We start from the raw sequence: 20,745 nt of genomic DNA on the forward strand, positions 1-20,745 counted from the left end.
AATATTTCGTTTCGTCAAAGAGGACGTTTCACAGCTGAAACTGCATTAGATTGTTTGAATGGAGAGGAATAATTCTGTGGTCGTTTGTTCCAGTTGGCGTCTTTACGAAATGCTGGTGCGGACAGAAGCGACGCCGACGTTCGTTATAGGAGGCGTTGGAACCGAGGGAGATTAGTGACTGCAGAGGGCGGTCAGTTCAGGAGGCCAGGTCAAGACAGGAGGGGTCCAGATCTAATCCCCTCCTGTTGGATTGCAGAATAGAGGTCCGGGGGAGGGGGGGCGGGAGAGAACCTCAACTTGCAAGTTGGACCTCTCAGTAAGAGAGAGGAAGGGCCTTAGGTCAAAGTGTGGCCGCCTGGGGGAGGGGATGGGAGGCCGGGTGCTCCTAGGGTCACTGCTAGTTCATTAATTATTCCCACTTAGAAAGCCATTAGGGCGCAGTCGTTCATAGCGGTGGCCAAGCTAACATGGATGTAGCGCGCAAATTATAACAAGTGTGTCGTGTTGGACTGTGGCATAATGGCCGGATGTAGCCTACACTCACTTGTCTTCACATTACAATAAGCGTGATCTCACAACAGATCTTTATTACTCTTTCATGAAATGAACGCACAAGGAAGAGGTCATATCTGTTCGCATTCTAACTCCAATTATCAGAGTCCTTCTTGAGACGCCGCCACCAGACACAACTCCTAGCCAGAAGAACCCAATCCACAACTTACCACTCAATTAATTTTAATATCTACTTCCGTAATCTACCACCAGCTGGCCTCTCTTCCCTTCACGTTTTTCGACTAAAATTTTGAACGCATTTCCAATTCTTCTACCCGTTCTGCATACCCTGCCCATCCAACCCTCTTAGATTTGTTGACTCTAATAATAGGCTTACTTGTCCAAAACTTATCAACAGCGTCTTTCAATGAACAACAAATAATATACTATCTTTGCCGACAACAAAATGTGTAGTAACTGTTGAGAGTGTAGGTTGATTTGTGGTTCTGGCACTGTTCATTACATGAGCCAATAAGAAGTTTGTATCTGAGATAAATATTAAGACCAAGGGAATGTAAAATCACAAAGAACGCATTTGGAAATATGCGTATTCTAGACGAAAGTCCAATATTTGTTGCCCAAAACAGAGCGATATTCATAAAGAGTTTAACGAAATTTGATCTATTAATGTCTAAAAAATAAATCAGGAACAGGCAGAAGGGTAGATCACCAATACGAAATCTTCGGAATCCTGTTTAATATTATGAACACGAAACCATTTATCACCATCTTTGGATAAAATTGTAAGAAACAGTTTCTGTGCTCAAGGCCCGGATCATTAAGGCGTGGATGAGGCGTGAAGGTGGCGCTCCACTCACCTTTGTTTCTAAATGGATGTGAGTGACTTAAGTCGCTTTGTGCCAAGGGGGTGAATTGATCGGTAAGAGACTGAGTGGACGCCAGATAACATCTTAACTTCCTGAGCTAAAAGGGGCAATCACAGTTAAGTGTTACCGTCAGCCGCCAAGTGCAAAATCCTTACTTCCACGTTTTAAACTTTTGAGTACATTTACATGAACACCGAAAAGGAACACAGTGAGAATAAAATTATATTTTTCAATTTAATGTTAATTGCATTTATGCTTGTAAATATACGTTCACAAACTTTGTTCCTACAGTAAAGATGCAACCTATAATAACCTACAGAGTAATCTCCTTAGTTCTATCAAGTACCGTGGACCCTTGTCGAAACCTGGCATTCCTGTGGGCCTCATAAATGGTTATAATCCTTAATAATCAAAGGATTGTGCCTGTTACACGATTCATGGCTATAAAGTAAGTTTCGATGCGTACATAACCTCAATATCAAACAGTCGGCGTTTTAATTAGGTCCACAAATCACGAGTTACTATATTTACTTACAATTCGCCATTGATCGTGAAGCAGAGCTTTGGTGTTCAAACACTTCTAAGTGTGTTCTGCGCACGTGCTCTGTGATGATGGCACAATAGCGTGACGGACGGTGGGTCAGACCCCACGCCGCTTTGTAATTAGTTGCACACAGCGTTTAACGAGACCTGGACAATCACGTGCGATTCGAGAAGCAGGTACCTTGCTTGCCTTGTGAGACAGCAGTCGCTGATTTTGGTGCTAACACAGACCTCTTTAATCGACAGGTAGGTATCAACACAGTCATTGCAATCCCCGATTTGCTGAGACAATAAGGTTCATGTAACTCCTCACATAAATCAGAGTTCAGACCGTAACCAATACCACACAAATCCCATATACTTACAATCTATTTTATAAAATACATTTTAATATTATCCTCTCTACTACGCTCAGGTTTCCCAATCTCTTTCTTCCTTTCACATTTCGTGATTACAATTTCTTTATTTATTTATTTAGTGTTCTGTCTGACGACAGGTCCATATGAACAGGATCCTTCCATCCTTTTCTCGGACTGGGACCTGTTCATATACGTTCTTGGCAGATGATCCAGAAGTGGTTTGCCATTGCCTTCTTCTGTGTGTAAATGGAGTAATTGTTGGGATGCCACGGAGGAAAACTCCGTGTTGCCTAGACCACGGCCTTGCACAACACAAGTTATAAATTCGGGCACCGCCGGGAATCGAACCCGAGACCCCAGGATTACAAGGCCAGCGTTCTATCCGCTAGACCACTACAATTAACGTAACATTATTATTGGCGAGGAAGATTGGAAAATGAATTGGATCTAAAGAAATAATCAAAGCATGTTATGAATTATAACACATACTCTAGCATCCCTCTTTCCAGGCTATGAACGAGATATCTCTTCTGCTCTGTTTGTCTTGTGTTTTGACATCACTGGAACGAACGTGTTCTTACGCCTATTAACTCATGCTAACCACTCGTGGCTTTTCGAAAACAGATATTAAACATTGCCACGCAAACATACTAACAGACGAAGGGTTTCTTCGAAAGAAAATCAGCATGACAATTGTTAAACCAGCCTCAAAATTTGACATAAACATAAATAAACAGCCGATGGAAATTAATATCGAGTGTAGCCCTAGAGAAAATATCGACTGTTAAAAACTCCCTTCGCTACACAAACAATGCACCCAGTGTTGCGAGGAATTAAGATTCATTTTTGATTATTTCCAGCGCAGAATTCCCACTGACAATGTCCCAAAACCCCAAGACACTTCCTCGTACCCATTCAGCTTCCCTGTGCTGTTTGAAGTAAACATTAACAGGAGAATCGCTCCCCGCCCTCATACCAGGCACCAAGCAGAGCGAAACTTGGTTATAAATCCAGCCAAACAGAGAAAATGCCCTTTTCCATACAGAAACGATATAATATACCAGAGGCATAGGCATTCCACTGCCTGTCTGATTCTACACCGCCTTGTTCAGTATTTGCGCAATACTCATGGGAAATCTAGAACAATCAGTTTATTATGTATACATCTACATGAACCGACGTCTTCTTTCTTTCCCCCCACGCCCCACCCCCCAACTTCTGTCTGCCCCGTTCCCTCACATTCGCCACGCTCTCTTGATATTTTTATAAGCTCTGCATGCGGATGAAATTACTCACAATTAAGCAACAACCCATAGCATGGGCTGGCTTAGTCTAACAGCACCACAGACTTGCGGTGATTACAATGTTTCGAAACCAAAGAAGACCTCACACAATGTGATTATATTCTCTTTGCAATATAACTGCGCTGCGGATTATTTAGAGAAGCTGTTATCACATTAGTTCTTGTACCCGTGGGACGAATACAAGAACTGCCGGTGATCCATAACTGGGAAAGCTGTGGCCTCATATTAAAAATTAAAGGCACGTAAACATATTTGTTAGGATCGCGTTAAATTTCTTACATAATTATTATTATTATTGTCCTTATATTTCTTAAGATAATTGTTTATTTAATATTAATATTATTAATAAATATTAATTTTCTTTATGTATTTTATACGTCTCGGTGCAAATTTTTTTTTATAGTTTTATTCCTGAAATTTGAAATTAAAATGTAAAATTTGTCATTCATCTCGCTTAAACATAAAATAAAATTGAGTACAATTTGACGTCTTCACAGCGATGAGTCTGAAGATGGCGGTCTTCTGGTTTGTAACGCCGTGTAGCCTGGTAGAAGTTTATCGACGTTTCAGAGGTGCTTGCTGCCTCCGTCATCAGGGTGATGATCGATCTCTGAAACGTTGATAAACTTCTACCAGACTTCTAGGCGCTACAACCCAGAAGAAGGCCATCTGAAAATAATAAAAATAATCACCTGGGTATTGTCTTAAGGTAGGCCCCGACCGCTTCCTTCCACATCCATATTTATTCATTAGTAACTAGCTATCATTAGCCGATTTTCAATCTGAACTACTGACAGCGTCGTTAAACAAACCACATACAAATAAATATTTGAATTAATTAATTAATTAATAAAGACATTATCGAAGTACTAAATATGATTTAGTCACACTTTGGCTTTTTAATTCTGGCTCTTAACACCTGTAGAGTGCGCTACAGTGGCGTACCTATCATCTTTTCAATTTAAGAAATTAAAAAAAACAGAGGCTCCAATTTATTACACAGACTCATAATTCGTACTTTTCGCCAAATATTCTCAGGCTGACCAAACCAAGCAAGGTACGATCGGAGAGAAGTGAGAAATGCTTACAAAATTTTGCCCTGTAAGTCTCGAAGGACGTGATCTGCGAAATGCAGACATACACGGGTGGGCGGCGACGGGGTACAGGACACGAAGTCTTCCGTCCGGGAAATGAATCAAGAAGGAAACTTTTCATCGGACAACGGACAAACAGAAGTGCGGGTACACAGCATCAAAATTCCACCACTCTCTACGCCCGATTTGAATGAATTTATCAAATTACACAACCAACTTGGTATCTAAGAACTATCATATTAGCGGCAGGCTTTATAATGGTTTGTGTTTGTACAGTATTATAGCAGGGCGTGTTGTGAAATATCTGTGATAATACGACGCTTATCATAACGCGCCGAATTTTGATTCTTAAAAAAAATTGAGTTTTCGTCGGGGTATATAAACCAAAGAGACGTGTGATGGTACGAGGAATTTAAGAGCCTCTACCACAGACAAACGACGTTTCACAAAGAAATTACTGGTTGCATAACTCCACTGGTGTAAAGCCGGGTTATGGATGCTGATGAAGAGGGCCTCCATTTTAGCACTTCCCGTTTTCATAATAGTACGAATCTGAGTTTCTATGGTCCTAAGTGGTAAAGTGATGATGAATTTGTCAGTTTCTCTGCCTGCTTCATGTTGCCCTGAGCGACTACAGGGACCGGCCAGCTATCAGCAAAGAGAAATATTTCCACGCGACTGAGAACCAACTTTTTTTTTCAACTCTCCCGCCCTCCCACCTTCCAAACCGAAATAAAAAAAAATACAACAAAAGAATGAAATATCAACCGGAACTATCATACAGCCCAAGCGTGCAGAAATTAAGGGGCGAAGCAATTAAAAAATAAATTAGACCTCGAATTCGCCCCGATTCATTTGAATAAGAGCTATCTTTTTTCTCTTCTGTTTCAACGTCCCTTTTCTGTGCCGATGCTTTGGCTCTTTTATGTTTAACCCCCCCCCCCTCTCTCTTTACTGCCCTACATCATCGTATCTGCTTCACCCTTTCCTTCATCCTCTGCGAACTTCACCTTCTCTCGCCTGATAAGCCGAAGATAACGCCATGCGTGTTTCTACTGTTTCCACAAACCAAGTCACGGTGCTGAACAGATTATATAGACCCTATTACTCGTGATAGTTATCTGGTGTGTATAATATTATAACCAAGCAACAGGAAATAGTTCGGAATAAAGATGAATGATCAATAAAGGCAAATAGATTATTACGTCAATACACAGGCGTGTATAACTGGTACACCGTCTACTGGACACACACATCACTCCTGGTAATAACAGGACTGGAATGGTGTAATCTACCGGAATACACACACGCGTTCTTTCCAAACTCTGAATTATTAATAAAATATTACGTGAGTTATCTCAATAAGCCAGGTTCAATTTTCAAATTGTACAAATCACGTGAACTCAAAAGTAATCTTTAGGCACCGTTTCTTTTTCTTTCGCGCAGCCGCCATGTTGCCATTTAACATTTTTCAAAGAATTATTTGTACCATAGTTTTGTATTTTTCAATATCATAATTCACTGCGTGGCCCTATTCCAAGTGGCGCTAGTGTCGACCTCACCTCACGAGTTCGTTAGACCGCCATGTTGGTACTACCGATTATTAAAATTGGAAAGTATTCCCCCAATGGAATAAAGTCCATACCGAATTTCATCCGAATCCGTCAAACGATTCTCGAGTTGAATCACGTGGGTGGACAGACAGACGGACGGGCACACAGAGACATGACCAGCCCTACATGCGTTCATTTTATGCGCGTATGCAAAGAACTCCCTCATTTTCTGTTCTTAATCCTGTGAAGCCGAAACTTATCCAAAAAATGTTTCATAATTTAGTCCGTATATAGCCACGGTCGTCTAGCGGTTAGAACGCTCGCCTTGTAATCCTGGGGTCTCGGGTTCGATTCCCGACGATGCCCGAATTTATAACTTGTGTTGGGCAAGGCCGTGGTCTAGGCAACACGGAGTTTTCCTCCGGGGGCTTCCCCGGTTTCTCCGTGGCATCCCATTCACACACAGAAGAAGGCAATGGCAAACCACTTCTGGATCATCTGCCAAGAACGTATATGAACAGGTCCCAGTCCGAGAAAACGATGGAAGGATCCTGTTCATATGGACCTGTCGTCAGACAGAACACTAAATGATAAAATAAAATAATTTAGTCCGTACCGCAAAGGAAACACCACACTTCACCGTTACGAAGATCAACTGATTAATGACGGTGAGCGAAATAAAACTTAATAAAGATTAAGAGTTACTGACTTAAGAAGAAAGTGGGACATATGGTTAGCACTGGGCTTTATAATTAATAACTGATTCAAATAAATGGGTCCTATAACATTTTAAAAATAACAGCGCGCAGAAATTTCCAGCGTATCTGCACTGTTAACAAATAATAACTCTTTATTGGTAGGTACTTGTTTAATCTGGTTACTTTCGATTGCTCGCAAGAATTCTTGCGGTCGAGATTTCACCTTGAAACAAAATGAAACGGTTCTGTGTGGGACTTAACAAGCATTTTGAAGTTCAGCAGCTACATCAACGTCGTGGTAAACATTCATCTCACGTTTAAACAAATGACTAAGCTTACAGTATTACACTGGAAAATCTGCTGTATATCACTAATGATGCGTAGACTATGGTCAGTAAATATCCATGAGCACGGTCTCCTCAGTATTACATTGAATGTCTACGAACTAAACTATCCAAGTTCGATTCTATGCAAGATCATTAATTATTTTTTCTATCACCACGTTCAGACCCTTCTGGTAACCACCCAGACTCTTATATAATAGACTTCGGTGGCAAAATGGCTCACATGTCATCTCCAAAGAAGGCAGTGGCAACCCCTAACATCTTCACGAGTTGATTGTAGGACCCACGAGTCAGAACACATGTCCTGTCTGTCATCTAATTGAATAGCAATGTCCTACTTGGAGTATAAAACTATTTTAAAATTTTACTCCCTTACAAGTCTTCAGAGAAACGAATTCTGAAAGCGTGCCAATTTGATGACGGTTCATCTTGACAGCATAATTATCACGAATTATATTTTCTTTTCTCCCTCGCTCAAAAGTCAAAAAAAAAAAAAAAAAAAAATACAAAGCGTAAATGATTTCTATACTCCTCAACCTCCCACACAGAATTGAAATGAATAATAAAAAATAAAACCCTTCTTCCTGCCTTGTCATTCGTTTCCACGTCTATAAATGCAGATTTCATTTATAGCAGGGACCTACGACGACGAGAAAACAAAAGACTATGCCTTTTATTTTTAAAACTGAAATAATACGAACGGCGTTTGGGGTAAGCAACGAATACAGACAAGGATCGCAATTGTTTTTCGGAGCAGCGGCCATGTCATGCGATAGCCCGCTAGAGTTCAGTTTCTTCTTTGCCGGATATGACATCTTATTTGCGTGATTTCTTCTTTGTAATTCAAATGAAATACAGACAACAACTAATCTCTTATCGGTGTTCACTCAAGGTTCGGTCCTTATCGTCATCCTCTTCCTATTGTTTGTAAATACAAGGTTCTTCGAAACTTCTACAGCCATGGAGATGTGGTTAAATTAGAACAGGAAATATATCACGTAAGATAGTGGCGAAGGTTCGGTACAGTCATGTAAAAAAAAAAAAAATCAGACTACGTGATTGACACTTCTAAATTAATCCCATATGATGTAATGGCATAAATTTTGCAAATTTTGGGATTTCAAAATTTCTGTCTGGTAACACTGGCTACGTACAAGGTTGATTCGGCGTCACCATCACCAAAGCCCACCAGAGAGCACCTCAGTCAGACGCACTTACCCACAACTTGTCTAAAATTAACTTAAATATTATATTCCTTAATTATTCTGTCTTCCACCTGATCGACTTTCAAGGAGATTTCTGTCTTCTGGGTTGTTGCTCTGTGTAGTCTGGTCGATGTTAACCGACGTTTCAGAGGTCATACTGCCTCCGTCATCAGGGCGATGAGTATGAAGATTTCTGTCTTCTGGGTTGTTGCTCTGTGTAGTCTGGTCGATGTTAACCGACGTTTCAGAGGTCATACTGCCTCCGTCATCAGGGCGATGAGTATGAAGATTTCTGTCTTCTGGGTTGTTGCTCTGTGTAGTCTGGTCGATGTTAACCGACGTTTCAGAGGTCATACTGCCTCCGTCATAAGGGCGATGAGTATGAAGATTTCTGTCTTCTGGGTTGTTGCGCTGTGTAGTCTGGTCGATGTTAACCGACGTTTCAGAGGTCATACTGCCTCCGTCATCAGGGCGATGAGTATGAAGATTTCTGTCTTCTGGGTTGTTGCGCTGTGTAGTCTGGTCGATGTTAACCGACGTTTCAGAGGTCATACTGCCTCCGTCATCAGGGCGATGAGTATGAAGATTTCTGTCTTCTGGGTTGTTGCGCTGTGTAGTCTGGTCGATGTTAACCGACGTTTCAGAGGTCATACTGCCTCCGTCATCAGGGCGATGAGTATGAAGATTTCTGTCTTCTGGGTAGTTGCGCTGTGTAGTCTGGTCGATGTTAACCGACGTTTCAGAGGTCATACTGCCTCCGTCATCAGGGCGATGAGTATGAAGATTTCTGTCTTCTGGGTTGTTGCTCTGTGTAGTCTGGTCGATGTTAACCGACGTTTCAGAGGTCATACTGCCTCCGTCATCAGGGCGATGAGTATGAAGATTTCTGTCTTCTGGGTTGTTGCTCTGTGTAGTCTGGTCGATGTTAACCGACGTTTCAGAGGTCATACTGCCTCCGTCATCAGGGCGATGAGTATGAAGATTTCTGTCTTCTGGGTTGTTGCGCTGTGTAGTCTGGTCGATGTTAACCGACGTTTCAGAGGTCATACTGCCTCCGTCATAAGGGCGATGAGTATGAAGATTTCTGTCTTCTGGGTTGTTGCGCTGTGTAGTCTGGTCGATGTTAACCGACGTTTCAGAGGTCATACTGCCTCCGTCATCAGGGCGATGAGTATGAAGATTTCTGTCTTCTGGGTTGTTGCGCTGTGTAGTCTGGTTGATGTTAGCCAACGTTTCAGAGGTCATACTGCTTCCGTCATCAGGGCGATGAAGATTTCTGTCTTCTGGGTTGTTGCTCTGTGTAGTCTGGTCGATGTTAACCGACGTTTCAGAGGTCATACTGCCTCCGTCATCAGGGCGATGAGTATGAAGATTTCTGTCTTCTGGGTTGTTGCGCTGTGTAGTCTGGTCGATGTTAACCGACGTTTCAGAGGTCATACTACCTCCATCATAAGGGCGATGAGTATGAAGATTTCTGTCTTCTGGGTTGTTGCGCTGTGTAGTCTGGTCGATGTTAACCGACGTTTCAGAGGTCATACTGCCTCCGTCATCAGGGCGATGAGTATGAAGATTTCTGTCTTCTGGGTTGTTGCGCTGTGTAGTCTGGTAGATGTTTATCAACGTTTCGGAGGTCATACTGCTTCCGTCATCAGGGCAGTGAGTATGAAGATTTCTGTCTTCTGGGTTGTTGCTCTGTGTAGTCTGGTCGATGTTAACCGACGTTTCAGAGGTCATACTGCCTCCGTCATCAGGGCGATGAGTATGAAGATTTCTGTCTTCTGGGTTGTTGCGCCGTGTAGTCTGGTCGATGTTAACCGACGTTTCAGAGGTCATACTGCCTCCGTCATCAGGGCGATGAGTATGAAGATTTCTGTCTTCTGGGTTGTTGCGCTGTGTACTCTGGTTGATGTTAGCCAACGTTTCAGAGGTCATACTGCTTCCGTCATCAGGGCGATGAAGATTTCTGTCTTCTGGGTTGTTGCTCTGTGTAGTCTGGTCGATGTTAACCGACGTTTCAGAGGTCATACTGCCTCCGTCATCAGGGCGATGAGTATGAAGATTTCTGTCTTCTGGGTTGTTGCGCTGTGTAGTCTGGTCGATGTTAACCGACGTTTCAGAGGCCATACTGCCTCCGTCATCAGGGCGATGAGTATGAAGATTTCTGTCTTCTGGGTTGTTGCGCCGTGTAGTCTGGTCGATGTTAACCGACGTTTCAGAGGTCATACTGCCTCCATCATAAGGGCGATGAAGACTTGACTTTCAAGACTTTTCCAGATCAGAATATACAGACCTTCAGCTCTTGTTCTGAATTATATCATATCCCCACTTAGTTACTTGTCCTAACATTCGATAATTGACTTATCCATGATACATAAATAAAAATTACTTCTTGTAAGACTTTGTTAAGATATAATTCTACATCGAAGTCTTGGTTCTAGTTGGAAGTCCCAAAAAAAAAGGATTTTCCTAATCTGTACTGTTACTCTGTACAGATTCAATAGCTTACAAAATTACTATATTTTATTGGTACAATTAAAATGGCGTCATCCTGCTTTTCAAATTTGCTTTTCGGGGCGTGACAAGGAGCTGAGACAAAGGCCCCTCACTCGTACCACATGAACAACGATACTTCGGTTCTCGATCAGAGAATTTGACGTGGGGTTCAAATCTTTATTAGAGACCACCGTTTATTGTGGTATCAGCCAAGTTTCAGGTAACAGATGTGCTGCTTCGTTAGGGCTAACGCACATTTCATGGAGCAGAGATGGATAAACAATTTTAGACCGACAATTATCAGCTTAAAACCGAGTCTCACTTAAAATAAACCGAGATCGAACCGGAGTATCCGTGGTGAGAGACCAGCGCCTAGTCGCCTAAGATACAGTACAAGCTTACACCTCTGTTAAACAGAGCATCGTTAAACAGCATACTGCTAACGGATACTCAATTTGAGATTTCTTTTCCCCATATTTAAAAAACCACTAAATGACATCAAATGATCGTGGGAAATAAGAATAATTAACTTCTGTAAGGACACGCACATGAGAACGACACAAAACCCTCGGAGTTAAGAGAAGTCGATACCAAACTAATTATCGAAAGACGTTAATTCCTTCATCCTGTCATTGTTACGTCATCTAACAATAGTGCGCGCGCATTGCCCTATTATAATTTGGTTTACAGAGAAAATATAATTATAGGAAAAAAAAATCTCAGAAACAATGAAATAATCTGGCTTCGGAATTATGTTTGATGGGAAAATGACCTCCGCGAAGTTGACACGGCATGTGAGCGTAAGGTCAATGCCCCGTAACGTACACTTTTTAATGATACATATGTCATTATCATCGGGGTTTTTTTTTCTTCTGAGCTCCATGAGCAATATTGTGTCATTCACATCAGAATTGTAACTTCCTTCCGTTACCAGTCTACAGGGTGACGAGAAAAGTAACACCACAGTTTCACAACTACCTTAATTGGCCGTGATTTTAGACTTACGATATAATAAAGTCCGTTCGTGTGTACCCCCACATTTATTTGCAAACAAAATTACTATTTAAGAAACCTGATACTACAGACGACCACACATTAGGACATTTTTAAATTTATAACTTGTGTTGGGCAAGGCCGTGGTCTAGGCAACACGGAGTTTTCCTCCGTGGCATCCCAACAAATACTCCATTCACACACAGAAGAAGGCAATGGCAAACCACTTCTGGATCATCTGCCAAGAACGTATATGAACAGGTCCCAGTCCGAGAAAAGGATGGAAGGATCCTGTTCATATGGACCTCTCGTCAGACAGAACACTAAATAAATAATAAAAAAATAAATAATAATACTAACATGGCGGACGTTCAAATTTTTGAAAGTGAACTACTTGCTGTCCAATAACGAAACCTGAAAAAAAAAAATATAGAAAAAATACGCAACTTGTAACAAGTTTATTTCTCTTTGAAACGTAGAACAAGAGCATTTAGATATGTTTTCTGCTTGATGGTGGTAACTAACGAACCATTTGGATATAGGCACGTAAAAGTCCGTACCAAAACATAATGAACATCCCCACAAATTCCACAAAGTGAACTATGACTCATGCCCGACAAATTTAAGTTGGTCAGAATTTCTATGAATGCAAATTACGCTCACATTATGAATCACTTACCTCGACATATTGAACTTAGAAACATCTGACGGGAAGCTTCTGTCACAAAACAAGACCAAAATCTCTAATCTTATGACTGTCCCATAGTTCTTATCGTTCGGCAAAACATTTTTTCTCATGCTTTTGTTACATTTCTGGAGACTAAATGATGGAAACAGGTCTGCTGTAATATCGCTCAGCCCGGCTTCTCTCTCGTGATACCTTTCATTTTATGAGATTAAAATACTAGTAACGGCGAAGTTAGGTGATCACAGTGGACACTCGGTGAATCCAGAAAACATTCCCGTCGAACTCGTTTACAACAGGGGTGTGTGTAGAGCTCTGTCTTGCTGGCAGAATGAGTCACGAAGATAATTTATTGAAAGAATAAGACGTAGCCAGATTTCTCTAACCTCAGCTCTCACCCAGTGTCGTAAAAGCGTACTGGTTCATCTGCGTCACCTTATATGGAAAAGAAACACTGTAAAAATTCTGTACTTCAATGAAAATAAAAGTTTTTAAAACTGGGGTGAACTTTGCGGTCCACCTTCACACTAACTCGGTCATTATGATGAGGTTCATCGCTTTCGAAATGTGATTACCTTCCGAGATGGCTTAGCGCAATATAACAATGTCACTTAGTGCTGCAAACTTAATTAACGGCTTCCCGACGTGTAAAATTAAGGCCACCCATGGGTAACTTCAATCCCAGCCCGTTCTACGTAGCCGACCACGAAATAAAACACACAGATCCTTCGGCCCATGGCTCTAAGAATGAGGACGTTCAGTAAAACGCTGTAAACGAATGGAACTTTGTTTTATTAAGTTCACCGAGAACATTGCAACTAAACAGATATAATGCAGAACAAACGAGCTCATTATAACCACAAGACGTGACGCAATTTAGGGTTCCGGAGGATTACATGACTCTTGGACCTGCCACGACACCAGTTTCAAATTATTCATCAGTGATCGTCATCAAACCAAACGTTTCGTGTCGTTATTTTCAATTGTGCGTGTTTTTTGTACGGTGTTGTGGTGGGACTGACTGTTTATTTTGCTGTTCACAAGCCCCAGTTGGCAATGCAGCAGATAGACGCCCTAGTCATACTTGGCCCTTCACCAAGAAATGAGTCGAACACATTTTTAAACCCTGAAGGAACTTACAATATGGAGAGAGAAACCAAAAAAACAACCAATGTTAAACGATACTGCAATGTTTATTCCATAACGACACGCAGATCTGTAAAAAGATATCTTTCTCTAAGACGATAAAAGTAACAGTCATAATGGCGAGTCCTGTGATAGTAATAAGACCAAAGACTTTGATGGCGACTGAACGCAAAAAAAAAAAGTCCTCCGGCCCTGATGATGCAGGCAAAGGCTAATTAACTATCTCACTCCACGAGCTAAATCCTTCTCGAAATGCTGATAGCTGCTTAGCTGATCAAGAAATTCCCCGTCAGCGTTTTGTGGGACCAGAAAATTCATTGCCTTCTTCACAAAATCCCGCCATTGGACCTTGCCCTGAGAAAGTGATTTCAGTGAATATCCTCTCTCTACTTCTTTAAGACCTATTTTAATATTATTCTGTCACGTACGTCCAGGTCTTCCAAGTGGCTTCATCCCTTCAGGCTTTTCAACCAACACTTTGTACTCATTTCTCGTTTCCCACATGCGCGCTACAGTATTTGGAGAAGATTACAAATTATGGGTCACCTCATTAAGAAGTTTTCTCCATCCTCCTGTCATTTTATCTCTCTCTGGTCCAAACATTCTACTCCACATTCTGATACCACTATAAATATGGGATACTAAGTTTCACAACCGTAAATAATCACGGGTAATCATCACAAGGCTTATCGCCCGAAAAAATAGCAATTAGTCCAAAAGAGGACACGTTGCTCCACCCAAAACACTTGAAACTATCCTACATTCTGTTAAATGTTCGGAACATCACTCGGCAGATAACACATCACTGTAAAACCAACGAAAATTAACATGGAAATAATCATTAAATTTTATTTACGTAGCTTATAAATGTATTTGGAATTAAGATTAAAAAAAAACTCGATTTTTTTAATTCCTAGCTACTTCAAAAGTGAAAACAAAATTGACGCCCACAAGCGTTTGTCATTTGGAGAATGGTAACTGAGGTAAAATAATACAACTACTGTTTTCTTGTAGCGAGAATAAGTTATAAATTGTACCAACTGAAGTCACGAGGAATATCAGTGTGAAAAATTAAAATTAAACTCAAAATATAACGGCTACATGCTGTTCCGATTTGCAAAGTCGATGAAAGAATGGTAAAATAAGTAGGTAAAGTTGATTTTCATTTCGTAGAAAATATCAAAACTTTTCCTCTCAAAGCGAAACTTTCTTCGCCAATTTCAAGACACTTTATAAAACTGGCTTAACGATAACTTAACCAACTGATCTATGAAGTATAGGGGTAACCCTTTATAAACACAACTCCCAGTCTGCATTACGATCGCACGTCAGAACTGAATTTTAACAATCCTTCTAATATGGGTTTCAAATGTTTTCCAAATAGGCCTACTCTTCTGCGACTTTTAAACCCTCACTAGACTACGTCAATCTATGGAGCCCATATTTTGAATACCGTGTTCAGAAAGCACGCCACCCGGCTCCTCTCCTGAGCCAGTTTAATCCAGTCCATATTTCTACAAGTTGTTTTCATTAATATCCATTTTAATATTATGCCCCATACCTCCCTGTGTCTTCTACACTAGGGATAATTATTTTTGAATCAATTTGTAGCGCGCAATGACACTTTAACACTTTGACAACAGTTCAGCAAGGTCACGTTTAAAAATGTATCCCACGAGTTTGTATGCCAACATCGAGAAAAAAATCTGTAATATTTTTCAGAACCAACATTTATGTTTAAGAAGATACAAATTAAGAGCGTCCAGCTGGAGGGGGGAGGGGGGGGGCATCTTCCCCAAGACCTTGTTATTCAGAAAGTACCACACTGAGTCGACCTTCTATAACATGAGTTCCAAGTCTGTCTGAAGCCAGCTCAGAAAGCAAGGTTATACCAGCCGGGCGGTGATTTGCGGAGTTAACATCCATGTTATTTCTGAGACGTGACTAAGGTAGGGAGGTTGGACGAATGGAATACAAACAGATATGTAATTTATTTTAAAGAATAAAAAAAAGAAGGATGATGAAAACGAAGGCTGGGTATGTAAATCTGTGACAGCAGAAACCCATGTCAACACTCCATCACCATGTCAACGCTAAAGACACTACCCGATGCAAAAATCCGCGGCAAACTCTAAAATTAGAACGTGCCTTTCTGGCAAGGCGTATAATTGAAGTAGAGATTTATGTTAATGATGGTCGATCCTATTCTATGATGCACCACATTATCGTACGGGCTTAGAAATGGTATAACCTAAAATCAGCACAGAACTTGAACAAACACGCAAGTGATAATTTAAAACACAAAGAAATTCATCGTTAATGAGCCCTAACGTTCGTCACCGTCACCATAAAATTCGATATCTCGATCGCATTGTTCGATTTATATGCACCATACGACCCTATCACGTAGCGACCTCAGGATCATTTTACCTGCAGTTCAGTTTGTTTCTTTTAATAAATACAGAAGGTATGAAAATCATTTTAAAACTCACGTTATAAGATTCGAGTGCGCATGTACAATGTATCCTGCTTCAAAAAACTTCCGCTAATACACACTGAATTATCACAGCGCCTCCAGCGTTTGTAGTTCAAGAACTGGTGGTCAGAATTACATTCATTATTGCTTATTAGAGAAAAATCCTTTCGCTAAAGAGAGAGAGAAAGTTCGGCTGTGATAATTAACCTTAAAGACCTGCCAATACTCAGAATTATGTAATAAGTGAACTGGAAACGGTTAATATAATTAAGGCACAACAAACAACGAAGATATTTTCCGAAAACTTCTGTGTGTGTGTGTATCAGAGGAACACGCGCCTGTAATGCCATTTTCAAACGAGTATTAGAATCATTAGCCACTGGCTGGTGCGTGTGGTTAAAACTGAAATTCTGATTTTCCTAGTACAAGTGTTATCTCGCTACATGAAGCAGCATCTCTCTTGACAAGCCGACAGTAGCTCAGGTGATTAACAAATTTCCCCTCCCCCCCCCTTTAATGACAACGCTCATTACAATGTTCACAACAGTCAGCCACTGGACCATATACAAATTCAGATAGATCCAGTCCACTCCCTCTCATTTCTTTATTATTATACCTAATTATCTTTCAAGGTTTACAGACTATATGTTTGTATATATTTTGCATATCCCCTACACATGCTCAATTTCTCGTACATGTCACCCCCTTTTTGCTTTGATCATAGTAACATTAGGCCTTTGTTGAGTACGTGAACATTATAATTGCGTAAAGTTTTCTAATCCCTGCCACTTACCCTCTTTAAACAGTTCTATTCAGCACCCTGTCCTCGGACACTGTCATCACGTTCTTCCCTCAAAGTAACACAGAAGTCTCACATCCATAAAGGACTCGTTTCTCGTAGTCTGTTCCCACGTTCAGGTTTCGTAACAGAGTAAACCTAATTAAAATTATTCTGCCTAGAAGGCTCTCTTCTTTAGCGCCGTTTACTCTTAAGAAATTTACTATATTATCAGAGGTCGACTCATCGCCCTGATGATGGAGGCAGCAGGGACCTCTGAAACGTCGGTAGACTACACGGCGCTACAACCCAGAAGACAGTCATCTTCATTCTCACTGCCGTGAGAACCTCAGATCCTATTTATTCTGCCGACTTTTTATTTTGGACAGACGTCACCGTTTGGGACCAGCTTTCAGTTCTCCCCATCAGGGAGACGCCGTCCGTCCTGTCAGTGTGAAGTGTCTCGGGTGAGTTCCTTCCAAAGGCTTTGTGACTTACCGCCTCTTAAGAAAACCGCCCCATTAGAGTCTACATTATAGATAATGGTGAGTCGCAGATGGACAGGCACGTGCGCTCTTTAATACGGCATCGAAGAGGCCAGTTCCTCTTAAGTATAAACAATATGGCGTCAATATTTCATGAAGCAGATCTACCTCTCATATATATATTCTACAATAAGTTTATAGATTTTTTTCTATATTTCCGTAGTCATTTATTTTATTTTATTTATTTGTAGTGTTCTGTCTGACGACAGGTCCATATGAACAGGATCCTTCCATCCTTTTCTCGGACTGGGACCTGTTCATATACGTTCTTGGCAGATGATCCAGAAGTGGTTTGCCATTGCCTTCTTCTGTGTGTGAATGGAGTAATTGTTGGGATGCCACGGAGGAAAACTCCGTGTTGCCTAGACCACGGCCTTGCCCAACACAAGTTATAAATTCGGGCACCGCCGGGAATCGAACCCGAGACCCCCAGGATTACAAGGCCAAGGCAATAATAATCTAAGTAACGCGTTATCGTAAAACAAACAGGACTTACTAATATCTCAAGTGAATTAACAAAAGTGAGTTATAAAAGAATAAAATAAGGGAATAATAAAAAAAATACCTCGGATACTAAAAGAAATTAGTGGCTATATGTCTATGACGCATCAAAAACCAGGCTAATGGCGGACGATCAAAGTTCATTATGTTTCTGATGATCATATTTTCTATTTAAAGAATACTTCATTAGAGACAATTACGAATCTCTATGTCCGTACCGTAGACAATTCGAAGCTGTTACGTGTCTCGTAATCACGTAAGGAGGTTCGCAAATTTTACGTTCTCCTTCTCCCAAAGTCCCTCCGTTAAAGGCATTACAATAAAACAGATCACTGATCACTGTCATGTTTACTTTTTCCATTTGACACTTCAAGGCTCGTTTTGATTAGCAAATTCGAAAGCAGTTAAATTTATTTGCAATGGTGGTACGTCTTCCTAATGAAATGAAACTTATTGAACGATCAATATATTTTATTTATTTTTCTACGTGTTCGCTAGAAAGACGCAGAAATTCGCATATCAGCTTCTCTATATCCGTCCGTCTGTCTGTCCGAATATAAGACTCGAGACCCGATGAACGGAGTTTCATGATATTTTATATTGGTGAGTAAAATATGTCTGCGCATTCCAATTTTGGTCTAAATCGGGTAACAATAACGATAATTTTTCATGACGACTGCACTCGTTTCTGCGATAGACTAGCTGAATTATCACAACGAAAAGAATTTCCAACAAAACTTATGTCCTATACGTTTTTTCTTTTCGAGATAATTAAACAGGAGGTAGTTTTTGGTGTCCAATGTTTCGTAACTCCTTGACCTTTGGATTGAGTTTTGTCAAATTCCATTTTGAAGGTATATTTCATAATTGTTTACTTTAGATTGTGACCAATTAGCATAAATCTGACTACAATAACAAGTAATGTAGACCTTCGAATGTTTGTACCTTTCAGATTCAGTGAATTCAAGCCCTTATCTCTTCAGATACATACGTTCAAGTATTAATTTCCAGAATCCATACCTGTACGAGAAAAAATACAAGGCTATATTTTGATTTATTCCTTAAAATTCAGAAATGGAAGTGATGGGAGATTTTCCAAGTAACTAAGGGTCCATATATCTTTTTTTTTTTTTTTTGGTATGGATGGAAACACAGTAAACATGAAAGGTGAATAGCATTACATCACGACCGTTGCAAATCGCAGGTTGAGTATAACGTTGTTGAAATTATAAAACAGTTATGAAATATTCGCAAGAACCCCGGAAAACTAAACTCACGTTCAACATCAAGAAAGAATATATCAGTATTTAATAAATTACGATGCATGTATAAACTCTAAGACAGATATTTTATGAATTTGTACATACACAATCAAAACTAGTAATCAGGAGATCCACAGCTTGCGCTGTCAATCAGAAAATAATTGGGCGAACAAATCAATGAGGATGACGTAGGCAGGGTGAGGGGGACACGAGAGATGCGTAAAAAAATTTTGTTTGAAAATCTGCAGGGAACAGAACGCTCGGAGGACCTATGTGTAAATGGGGATAACATTAATACGAACCTTACGAAAACTCGGTTTGGGTGTGCGATTTCTTGACTACCTGAGGGTACTATTTGCCTCTTAATGACTCTTCGACGAAGATAATTATCTGGTGATTTACATACACACGTCAAATTTAAATATATCACGACACGTTCTGGTGTCAGTGTGAGAACAGCTTAAATATTACGCGTTCATTACAAATTTGTTAAGTCTGAAACAAGCCGAAAACTTCGACAATCTGAACTTTACCAATTAAAACTGCGTTAAAATTACAAGCCTGATTTAAGTCTACTATATGTCTTCGTGTTTTTGTTTTTTCGTTTGTGTAAAAGAGCAAAGAGAAGTATTGGATGGGAACCAAAATAAAAAATAAAAATATATTAAGTTGAAAGGAAGAAATGTCTAACCCAGAACAATCTAAATCGATAACCATTAATTAAAGCTTTCCTCACAGCCAGCCTTCAGGTCTAATCCTTAACGTTTGAAATATCTTTTGAAACGATGCCACGAACATTCTGTTCAAAATATATTGATTAAGAGAGATGAAAGTCATACGAGTTATTTAAACCTTGTTTTCAGGCCTGTCGACTTACATTCCTCCCAATTTCAATTAAGGAGCCAAAAATAACCATGGATACAAGAGATCTTCGCGTGAAGTGACGAAAATTTGCGGGCCTTGTAATAACCTAGATAAAAAATTTCAACAACAGAAGCGAGGCACTGTGCCTACAGGAAAATACGCCGTTTGTATGTTACTTTCATTATTTATACGCCGCTGTATCAACTGTTGGAAACATAATACCCTTAACACGTTCGGTCAGGGTTCGAACCGGCTTCCTCCCAGAAGGAATTACTTAATTTGATAAGTCACCGAGCCTTTCGTGTTCTACTGTTTAGCCATTTGAAATTAGCAAAAATAATTAATTTTATAAATAATTACTTTATTGTTCCATCTACATCGAGGTCTAACCAAGTCCGCTTTCCCCTACAGATTTTCCGATCAAGATATTGCAAAGAATTTCTCATCCCTCTCATGTCTGCAACATCCCCCACCCATCCGACACAAATCATCATTATCATCACGTTTGTGCCGTGGACGACTT

At 40.4% G+C, this 20,745-nt stretch overlaps 1 protein-coding gene across 12 annotated transcripts in view; it reads right to left on the reverse strand.

The window, feature by feature from the left end:
- The window catches only part of ct (homeobox protein, cut), a 298,644-nt gene that overhangs the window by 22,360 nt on the left and 255,539 nt on the right, over positions 1-20,745 (reverse strand). The window lies entirely within an intron of this gene.

This window comes from Zootermopsis nevadensis, unplaced genomic scaffold (assembly GCF_977971745.1).
Source record: "Zootermopsis nevadensis isolate Lab colony 2312 unplaced genomic scaffold, Znev_1.0 Znev_ptg000002l, whole genome shotgun sequence".
In the NCBI taxonomy this organism is placed as follows: Eukaryota; Metazoa; Arthropoda; class Insecta; order Blattodea; family Termopsidae; genus Zootermopsis; species Zootermopsis nevadensis.